A 12,062-nucleotide genomic window follows, 5' to 3' on the forward strand; every position below is an offset into this window, starting at 1 on the left:
GGGCCTGATTTGAAAAAGACATGAAATGGTTAGCCTTTCTGTTGCCACTGACTCAAAAAAAAATCCCTTTAATTTTCCCCCAACTTCAATTTTAAAACATTAGGATCTAGGGATTTGATGTAATGTTTAAGTTGACAAATGAAAAATTGATCACCCCACTTCACCTCCCACTGTTGGCAAAAGATCTCAAAGTGTATCATCATGCCCTCCTCAATAAGCAATTCCCCACCAAGCTATATCCCTAATTTTCCCACATAAGAGAAGTGGTATTACCCATACCTGGCGGGAACTGATCTGTTTCTGTGGAGGCACTAGCCAACTAACATGTCAAATGATTCCAAGAATCTTTTAATAGTCTGAGCAGTACACACCCTCCCAACAAATAAATAAGGAGGTGATTGAGAACTAGCAAGAAGGATCTAATGCTATATGGTGCATAAAGCAGCAATTCATACGTTGTAGGGGTATGATCCATCTGGCCCATCAACCAAACACCCAAGTGTCGAAGACACACATAGTTATAAAGTTGTAAATTTGGAAAACACAATCCCCCACTCCGCCAGCTGACATATAAATATGGTAAGCATAATTTTGCTTTCTTCCCCCCCAACAGTATTTAGTCAACAGTCAAACTAACTGTGAAAGATCTTTCTTAAGGAGGCGTATGGGGAGTACCTGAAGCATATACATACACCTGGGGAAGAGAATCATCTGATAGAGGGCAATTCGGCCAGATAAAGAAAGAGGCAATGCAGACCAACATTCTAGCCATTGTTTTATCATGGCTAAGAGAATTTCTACATTAAGGGAGTGTATCAATCTGGCAAAGTAAGGTAATTGAATCTCCAATTGCATGGCCCACTGTAGTGGAAAATCCCCTCTCTAACACTGGCATACTAAATCCTCGGTGGCCAAAGCCTCTCACTTAGAAAAAATTAATTTAAAGGCAGCATAGTCTCCATACTCTTGAAAGATACCCAGTAACTCCTCAAGGGAGCTCTGAGGATCGACTAGATAGACCAGTAGGTCATCTGCGAAGGCTGCTTTTTTTAACGTATTATGTTCCATCCCCACCCCTTTCACTTTCAATAAAAGTGGAACAAAAAGATATGAAGGTACCCAAAGAGAAAAGAAACCCCCAAATCACTAATGTTGAAACGCATACCAGGAAATGTAGATGGAAAGCGATGACCACAAATGCTCGCAGTCTAAGCAATAAAGTTCATGACCTTCAGGCCCTGATGTTGGAGGCAGACTTGGATGTTGTTGCAATCACGGAGACGTGGCTCAATGGTTCCCATGAATGGGATGCAAACATACCAGGCTATAATCTATTTAGGAAGGATAGAGAGGGTCGAAAAGGTGGAGGAGTAGCTCTGTATGTGAAGAATGATATCACGGCAACTGAAATGACAGGGACCTGGGGAAAGGAAGAAGCGATATGGATCACCTTAAAAAGAGAGGATAGAACCTCTGTCCACGTGGGTGTGTTGATGGGAGATTTCAATCTGCCGGATGTAGATTGGAAGGTTCCGTCTGCGAAATCAGAAAGAAGTAGAGAGATAGTGGATGCTTTACAAAGTGCTCTGCTCAGACAAATGGTGACAGAGCCCACGAGGGAGGGAGCGACGCTGGATCTGGTGCTCACAAATGGGGATAGTGTATCAAATGTCCGAGTGGGTGCCCACCTGGGCGGCAGTGTCCATCAAACGGTTTGGTTCGATATGACAGCTGAAGTGGCGGCTGGCCACTCAAAACTCAAAGTCTTAGATTTCAAGCGTGCTGATTTTAGTAAAATGGGGGAATACCTGAGGAAGGAGCTGATGGGCTGGGAGAACGAACAAGAAGTGGAAGGACAGTGGTCCAGGCTGAAAGAAGCTATAATTAGAGCCACAAGCATTTATGTAAGGAGAGTAAATAAAAGCAAGAGAAAAAGGAAACCGATATGGTTCTCCAAGCAAGTGGCCAAGAAAATAAAGGCTAAAGAGTTGGCGTTCCTGAAATACACCAAAACTCAAGAAGCCGAACACGGAGAGGAATACCGGAGGAAACTGAAAGAAGCCAAGAGAGAGATACGTCTGGCGAAAGCGCAAGCGGAAGAAAAAAATGGCTAGAAATGTAAGGAGGGGTGACAAAAATTTCTTCAGGTATATTAGTGAAAGGAGGAAGACAAATAAGGGAATTGTGAGACTGAAAGACGCTGCGAACCGCTATGTAGATAATGATGAAGAAAAAGCAAATTTGCTAAATAGATACTTTTGTTCTGTATTCACAGAAGAAAATCCTGGAGAAGGACCGCGATGGACTGGCAAAAGTGCAAATGAAAATGGAGTACATATAGCACCGTTCACGGAAGAGTGTGTGTATAAACAACTTGAAGAGCTAAAGGTGGACAAAGCCGTGGGACCGGACGGGATCCACCCCAGGATATTGAGAGAGAGGTTCTGGCGGGTCCTCTTAAAGATTTGTTTAATAAATCATTGGAAACAGGAGAGGTTCCGTGGGATTGGAGAACGGCGGAGGTGGTCCCTCTTCACAAAAGTGGTGATAGGGAAGAAGCCGGGAACTACAGGCCAGTAAGCCTCACTTCGATTATTGGAAAAGTAATGGAAGCGATGCTGAAGGAAAGCATCTTAACACAAAACATACCTCTCGAGGGTCTAGATGATGGCATTGTGGGAGATTCTCAAGTCCCTTTATTCAATTCTGAAATAAATTTTCGTGCCTCTTTAGGGGTGGCCAGGAATCTTCATCTGCCATTGGAGGTTACCACCAATTTGGCCGGATACCACATGCCTACACATAGGCCCCTATTATAGTTCCAATTTATACTGAATACTTTGATAGCAAAGTATTCAGGGAATAGAAATCCACGGGAGACGTATGTGTTAGGCGGGGACAGTCTGATAGGTACGGACGGGGAGAGGGATCTTGGGGTGATAGTATCAAAGGATTTGAAGGCGACGAAACAGTGTGACAAGGCGGTGGCTGTATCTAGAAGGTTGTTGGGCTGTATAGAGAGAGGTGTGACCAGCAGAAGAAAGGGAGTGTTGATGCCCCTGTATAAGTCGTTGGTGAGGCCCCATCTGGAGTATTGTGTTCAGTTTTGGAGGCCGTATCTTGCTAAGGATGTAAAAAGAATCAAAGCGGTGCAAAGAAAAGCTACGAGAATGGTATGGGATTTGCGTAACAAGACGTATGAGGAGAGACTTGCTGACCTGAACATGTATACCCCGGAGGAAAGGAGAAACAGGGGTGATATGATACAGACGTTCAAATATTTGAAAGGTATTAATCCGCAAACAAACCTTTTCCGGAGATACGAAGGCGGTAGAACGAGAGGACATGAAATGAGATTGAAGGGGGGCAGACTCAAGAAAAATGTCAGGAAGTATTTCTTCACGGAGAGAGTGGTGAATGCTTGGAATGCCCTCCCGCGGGAGGTGGTGGAGATGAAAACGGTAACGGAATTCAAACATGCGTGGGATAAACATAAAGGAATCCTGTTCAGAAGGAATGGATCCTCAGGAGCTTAACTGAGATTGAATAGCAGAGCCGGTAGTGGGAGGCGGGGCTGGAGGTTTTGGAGGCGGGGATAGTGCGGGGCAGACTTATACGGTCTGTGCCAGAGCCGGTGGTGGGAGGCGGGACAGGAGGTTGGGAGGCAGGGATAGTGCTGGGCAGACTTATACGGTCTGTGCCAGAGCCGGTGGTGGAAGGCGGGGATAGTGCTGGGCAGACTTATACGGTCTGTGCCAGAGCCGGTGGTGGGAGACAGGGATAGTGCTGGGCAGACTTATACGGTCTGTGCCAGAGCCGGTGGTGGGAGGCGAGGATAGTGTTGGGCAGACTTATATGGTCTGTGCCAGAGCCGGTGGCTGGGAGGTGGGGCTGGTGGTTGGGAGGCGGGGATAGTGCTGGGCAGACTTATACGATCTGTGCCAGAGCCGGTGGCTGGGAGGCGGGGCTGGTGGTTGGGAGGCGGGGATAGTGCTGGGCAGACTTATACGGTCTGTGCCCTGAAGAGCATAGGTACAAATCAAAGTAGGGTATACACAAAAAGTAGCACACATGAGTTGTCTTGTTGGGTAGACTGGATGGACCGTGCAGGTCTTTTTCTGCCGTAATCTACTATGTTACTATAGCAAGCTAATTTGATTTTACTCCATTTGCTACATGTGCTAACTATATTTATTTAGTTATAGTGAAGGAGGAAAAGACCTCAGAAGCTCAGCCTGTGTTTATAGTATACCACAGTAGCTGGGCGAACCTCCTCATAGGTCTGAAAAACCTCCTGTTAGTTTGAGAAATGTATTTGAATCTTTTTTTGTATTTTTCTTAAAGACATTTTTTAACTTGTCTCCTATGGTATTGTCTTAGAACGAAGAAAGGCACTTATCTGAAAATGTCGCTGCTTATACGGTGAGCTCAACAGAGCGCCTCCGTTTCACACTTTGCTTCACCATTAATCGTTTTATCATAAAGTTCTAAATGCAAAAAAAGAATCAATGAGTAAAATCCAAGGTTACATGGACTAATTTTCTGCTTATGGTTCATAGAATGTGCCTCCGTAGTGTTGCTTCACCAATGACAACTACCAGAAAATGGCGCCTGTTTTTAAAGGGCGTCCTCACTCTTTAACCAATTGGGAATCTTCCCGGAATGGTGGATCTTAAAGGGCTAGGACTATGCTCATAACAGACATCTTGAGTCACAAGAGTTTTAAAGAAACACCTTCCACTCAATTCTGTTGTTTAATCCTTTTGGGATGGGGGGATCACGTGATGACTGCTTCCTGAACAGCAGCAGGAAGGGAGAGCTCCCCTGAATTCTTTATAAAAACCAGCTATATGAAACCCTTTTTTGCACCCCGGAGGTCTTAGAGATAGCGTGAAGGGACGAAGCACTCACAGCACGAATTTGATAGCAATTGGTGTAAGGGGAAGCCCGGCATGCCCACAAGGAGTCAGGGCGCCAAAAATCATAGGCGCACTCCCGCGTTGAAAACCGCCAAGATGGCGATGTCTCCAGAAACGATGCCAGGGCCGGAGAAAAATGCGGGAGAGTGGGCGAAAGAGATCTCCTTGACAGTGGCAGCCGCACTGGAGGACCGGCTAAATAAAATCCATTCTGCGGTCGAGGAGATTAATGAAAAATTTGACACACAGGCCCGCAGATTATCAGAGGTGGAACAACGAGTGCTTACACAAGAGGATACGTCGACGCGCATGGCGGCACAGATAGAGGCCCTGTAACGGGAGGCAGCAGCCCTTAAAGAACAAGTAGAGGAACAAGAGAATAGGAACCGCCGAAATAATTTGCGGGTTTTGGGGCTCCCGGAGGAGGTGAAGGAGGGGGACCTCTACAAATTCTTCAGCGAATGGCTCCCCACAAATCTGGGCCTCTGAGGAGGAGCGGGCGCATGGCAGTGCGACCGGGCACATCGTATAGGGGCCCGGAAAGAAGGAGATAGTAAGCCAAGAACAGCGATCGCACATTTTACCAGCTGGCGGGAGAAAAAAATGCTGCTGAAGCAGGGGAGATCCCGACGAGTGCAGCTGGAGTACGAGGGTCATAAGATCCTGCTATTTAATGATTATTCATCGGCGGTGGCGCAGCTCAGAAGAGCAATGGCTCCCACGTGCTCCCAGATGTACAGCAAAGGCATTAGATTCTCGCTCCTTTACCCTGCAAAACTAAAAGTGTGGCATGGAGGGAAATCCCTCATGTTTCAAGAAGCAGCGGAGGATAACTGACAGGGAGATGTCTCCGAGGGACACAGTGATTGGGTCATAGCGGTTTGCTTTGATATTGTTGTTTCTTGTCTGTTTACCAGGAGCCTAGTTGGAAAGGCTCGGTGGGGGGTTAACAATGCTGTTAAAGAATTACTGGCAGAGGGGGAGGACATTTAAAAAAAATAATCATAGTAAAAAAAAAAATAATAGCAAAGACAGTAACGGGGAAACCTGGAAATGTGTGTCAGAACTTGGGCACAGACTTTATTATTAGGTTTGGAGCTGCTAGGAAAAGCCTTTATGCCTCCTCGTATTGAAATAAGTGGAACAGCAGTTTGGACAAAGAGCCTGAAAAGTCTGGAGCCAAGCACACAGGGGACTGCAGTAAGCAGGGACATGATGTTTTTGATGCAGAGACTGCTGATCCAGAATCATAGAAAAAGGTGCAGGGCTCTTGAGAAAGGTTAATGAGGAAAGTTCAGCAGGTTATATGAATGTTTTACACACGAGTGTTGATTTGTTGATTATGCTGTAGGGCATTAGTTAAGGGGTGAAGGGATGTATGATTGGGTAGGAAGGACGGGGGGGGGGGGGCTCTCGTTGTATGTTTCCTGCTGTATGGGTGAGGGAAGGGGAAGGATGATGAAGAGGAAGAATCAAACGGTTGATGCGGGAGGGAGGGCAGGGAGGGGGGTAGGTAGGGATTGTGTGACTGGTAGGGAAGGGGTCATCAAGGGAGGGATGGGTGGGGGCAATGGTGGGAGGATGGGATAGGGGGTAATTTGCCTGCAGGGGGAAGGAGGGAGATGTCTCTTGATACGACCTACAAGGCTGAAACAGAGAAATTCGAGCAGGTCTAGCTGGGAGGCCTGCCGGAATAAAAAAATGGAGAACTGGAGGAATATTGTCCACAGCAGGGGAGATGGTTAACTTGAAGATACTATCTCTGAATGTGGATGGTATCCATTCCCCAGTTAAACATACTAAAATACTGTCCTGGATGAGAAGGGGGAGAGCGGATATCACTTTTCTCCAGGAAACCCATTTGTCTAGCTCAGAGCATGTGAAATTGAAGAGGGGGTGGGTGGGAGAGGTAGTGTATTCATCTTTTAATAACAGGAAAAGGGGAGTTGCTATTTTAATACATAAACAGCTGCCTTTAGTCACACATAAGGTGATACAGGACAGGGAGGGAAGGTTGGTAATCGTGCTGGAAGAGCTATGGGGGCGAAAGATCGGTTTTTGCAACATATATGGCCCCAACATATATAATCACAAATTCTTTTCAGATATAGTGGCAAGGGTGGCATTGTACCCAGAATACCAGATGATCCTGGGAGGTGACTTCAAAACCACTGCAGATCCATCTATTGATTGTAAGCCAGGCAAGCCCAGAAGTCAGGGGTGGGATCACAAGGGGGTTAATTTTTTGATAGGATTGATAGATGCTTGGAGAATTTTGCATCCATCTGACTCAGATTTTACATTTTTCTACAATCCGCACAACTCGTATTCTAGAATAGATTATTTTCTCGTATCGCAGGCTTTGTTCCCCGTGACGAAGGCAACACATATATTGGACAACGCACTGTCGGACCACTCAGCGATCTCGTGCTCTGTAGAATACACAGAGGGGGGATCGGAACGGGTGTGGAAGTTTTCTCCCGCTTTATACAGGGATGTTGCATTTAGAGCTTATCTGAAAGAGAAGTGGGCAGAATACCAGAGCTTTAACGAAAGTCCGGAGGTGAGCCCAATTGTATACTGGGAGGCGGCCAAGGTAGTGCTGAGAGGCCATATCTTGGCCTATACTGCTGGGAAAAAGAAACAAACAGAGGCATTGTTAGCACTTTCTGCCGAGTACCAGCAAGCACGTAGGCAACATATGGGTAGCAGGAATCCAGAGCACAAGGAGAAAGTGGGGCGGCTTCGCAAGTGTATTAATCAACTGCTCAATACCAGGGCTGAAAAGGACATTTACTTTCAGAGATTCAAATTCTTTCAATGGGGAAATAAGGCGGGAAGGCTTTTGGCAAACTTAGTGCGACCATACAGTAAGTGACAGATTGTTACATCAATAAGGGATAGTGCAGGACGAGTGTACCAGCAGGAGGCCCAAATATATAATCAATTTGTTCAATTTTATCAATCCTTGTACGCAGCGAGGGAGCTGGACCCAGTGCAGAGGGATACCTTTTTTGAGGACATGCATATGCTGCAGTTTAGCAAGGATCAGGTGCAACGTTTGAGTGCCCCCATAACAGAGCAGGAGGTTCGGCAAGGAATTAAGGCCTTAAAGTTGACCAAAGCCCCAGGGCCGGACGGGTACGGGCCTAAATACTATAAAATTTTACTAGACCATTAGTTGAATTCTTCAATAGCTTATCGGGGGGAGGAGCAGATGGGCATCACAATCAAAATATGGCCCACATTATATTATTACCTAAACCAGGAAAGGACCCAGGGCAGGTGGGGTCGTATCGCCCAATTTCCTTATTAAATCAGGATGTGAAACTCCTAGCAGCCATTCTAGCTAGTAGAATGAATGTATCACTGGCCAGGGTTATACAGGCAGATCAGGCAGGGTTTATCCCGGGACGGTATGTTTCAATGAATCTTATCAGGGCTTTGGCGGCAATTCATACTTACAAAGGAACAGCAGGGAGGGAGGTGATAGCTGGGTTAGACATGGAAAAAGCCTTCGATAGCATATCATGGCAGTATCTCTTTTGGGTGATGAAGAAATACGGGATAAGTGGTAGATTTCTGGAGTGGGTAAAGACCCTATACACTAAACCAAGGGCGAGGTTGATGATCAATAACACATTAACAGAAAGTTTTGAGCTACAGAGAGGAACAAGGCAGGTATGCCCATTGTCGCCCCTTCAGTTCCTCCTGTCAATTGAACCATTGGTGATTAAAATAAGACAGAGTGACAAAATTAGGGGCCTCATGGTGGGGGGGAGGAGATCCGTCTAAATTTGTTTGCGGATGATATTTTGCTATACTTGGAGGACGCATCCGTTCATTTGGAACAGGCACTTTTTTTAGTAAATAAGTTAGGGGAAATATCGGGATTAAGGGTTAATTGTGATAAATCTGAATTACTCCCACTTTCAGGAAGTCATAATTCTAGGTTTGGGGGTCTCCCTATTCCGCCAGTGCTGCAGGCTATGCGATATTTAGGTATTTACTTGAGCACCAACCCAACCGTGATGTATAAGCATAACATATTAGATCAAATCGACAAGATCAGGCAAGCCTGTGTGAGGTGGAGGGACCTCCCCTTATCGCTCTGTGGGAGAATAGCATTGGTTAAGATGGTCCTGTTGCCCAAGCTGTTATACCCGATGCAAGCAATCCCTATATGGATTAAGAGACAGGATGAAAGGTTTTTTAGGTCCACTATAAGATCATTTATATGGCGAAATAAAGGTACTCGTATAGGACATCAGGTGATGTTGATCCCCTTGGCAATGGCTCTCTCCAAATTGGGGCTAAACCCGTTTATTTACGCAGATGACATCACTATCTACATCCCATTTGTGCAGAACCTGAATGAAATTACCAGTCGGATTCGTCACGGCTTTAACACCATGCTTGACTGGGCCAACTCTTTTCGATTCAAGCTCAACGCAGAGAAAATGCACTGCTTGATCCTCTCCTCTCCTTATTGTAAACGCTGGCCTCCTGCGCTAATTACTCCTGAGCTCACCCTGCCTATCTCGTTATCCTTAAAAATCCTGGGTGTCCTGGTTGATCGAACCCTGATATTGGAGCAGCATGTGAACTATACAGTCCAGCAAATGTTCTACTCTCTCTGGAGGCTTAAGCGTATTAAGCCTTACTTCCCTCGGGGTGTTTTCCGCAATCTAGTCCAGTCTCTGGTGATTAGCCGTCTTGACTACTGCAATAGTATCTACGGAGGATGTGCAGGTATGCTCCTAAAAAAATTGCAAACGGCCCAGAATACAGTTGCACTGGCTTCCTGTGAAGGACCGCATCGCGTTCAAGACCTGTGCATTGGTGCACAAAATTATCTATGGAGATGCCCCTTCCTACATGGACCCTCTTGTTAACCTACCACCCAGGAACTCCCACAGATCGGCCCGCTCGTACCTCACTCTCCATTACCCTGCTTCCCATGGCCTCAAATATAAGGCCATCTATGGCTCCTCTTTTCCTTATCTCAGCACTCAACTGTGGAACGGGCTGCCTCGTGAGATCAAAATCACTTCGGATCACCCGACCTGTAAGAAGCGTCTCAAGACCTTCCTTTTTGGCAGAGCGTTTGCCACGAGTCCTGCAGGAGCCGCAGCCTTTTAGCCCGCAGCTCACTCTGTGATACCCAATCACCCACCCTCTCTTCCTCTCACCTCATCAGTCATCTCATTCTCCATCCTGTGACCCTGTCCACTGTACTTTGTGCTATTGTGTTATGGTTTGCTTATTAACTACTGTACGCCACACTGAGCCTGCCCATGGGAGGGAATATTGTGGGATATAAATGTTATAAATAAATAAATACTTAACAGAGAGAAGGGGGGCCTTAACTTGCCTGACTTACACCTGTATAACGTGGCGGCATTGATGCTTATCATATATGAAGGTATTAGTGGCCAAACAAAATTCACCCCAGACATTTGGTGGGAAGAGTGGTGTAAACCATATACGTTTATAAACTTATTACACAGTCCACCGGGGCTAGGTACCATGGCAAACAGGCAGTTTAGCTTTCTCTTACCGCTCCGTATGGCGTGGAGGTGGTGGAGAGGTCGGCAGGTTAGAAGCCCACATGCTTCGCCTTTTCAGGGGCTGGTAAACTTTCCGGCGGGTATGGGACCCTCTGTATTTAAGAGTTGGGCAGAGAACGGGTGTGTGACGTGGGGAGATTTGGTGCCCGCGGGGGGTAGTGCGTTCCTCTCCTTCTCACAGGTTAAAGAAAAATGGCGGGTATCAAATAATCACCTGATACATTACCTGCAAGCACGACATTATTGGCAAACGGTGTGGGGGAAATATGGGCATAGTTGGACGTATGGAGGCCTTGATGAGATGGTGCTGCAATTGCCTTCGAAGGGTAATAAATTATCCATATGGTATAAACTGACAAAAATGGCTCTGCCAGTTATAAGAGAGGGAGGGGCGTTCTCTCACTGGAATAGAGAGCTGGGAACTGACTACTCTTACTCTCAATATAATTTCTTGTTTGTGTCGCTAACATAGTAGATGACAGCAGAAAAAGACCTGCACGGTCCATCTAGTCTGCCCACGATAAACTCATATGTGTATACCTTACCTTGATTTGTACCTGTCTTTTTCAGGGCACAGACCGTATAAGTCTGTTCAGCAGTATTTCCCACCTCCCAACCACCAGCCCCGCCTCCCATCACCGGCTCTGGCACAGACCCCGTATAAGTCCGCCCTCCCCTATCCTAGCCTCTCAACCACCAACCCCTCTTCCCCCCGCCACCCAATTTCAGCTAAGCTTCTGTGGATCCATTCCTTCTGCACAGGATTCCTTTATGCCTATCCCACGCATGTTTGAATTCCATTACCGTTTTCATGTCCACCACCTCCCGCGGGAGGGCATTCCAAGCGTTCACCACCCTCTCCGTGAATAAATACTTCCTGACATCTTTATTTGTTAAGTCTGCGGACTGGCAAGAAACCCAGTTTAAGCTGCTCCATAGGGCAGACATCACATGTGAATGGGGGAAGAAAATGAAGTTGTGGGAGTCGGATAAATGCCCTAAATGTCAGTCAGGAATTGGTACCTTTTTACATAGCTTTCTGGAGTGCCCTAAACTGACCTTGTGGAATGAAATTTTTAAGGTACTAAACACAGTGCTCCAGGTAGAGGTGGAATGGGCATACCAATCGTTGTTGCTGGGGGATCAGACAGTTCTCCTGGAGCAGGGGCTCTCTCAGCCACAACGGAGATTTTTATATATGACAACCCTGGCAGCAAAAAAAAGTTATCCTGCAGTGCTGGACAAGGGCAGAACCAGTACCGTACACTTGTTGGGTAGCAAAGGTTAAAGAAATGGCAAAGTATGAGATCACATTGTATCAGCAATCCCCATACATAGATAATAGGCAGTACGCCATACTCTGGCAGAAGCTAGAGGAGGTAATACAACAGTAGGGTCCTTAACACTAATGATGAATATGTAGGGGGAGTGGGGGAGAGGCAGGCAAGGGGTGGGGGAGACCGAGGGGAGGGAGGGGGGATAGTAGCATGTGTTTCCCTTTGTCTTATTGTACGGGGAAAGTTTGAGGGAGAGAGTGGGACAATGGAGGGGGGGGGGGGGGAAAGAGAAAAGT

The sequence above is a fragment of the Microcaecilia unicolor genome, chromosome 7 (assembly GCF_901765095.1).
Source record: "Microcaecilia unicolor chromosome 7, aMicUni1.1, whole genome shotgun sequence".
NCBI lineage: Eukaryota > Metazoa > Chordata > Amphibia > Gymnophiona > Siphonopidae > Microcaecilia > Microcaecilia unicolor.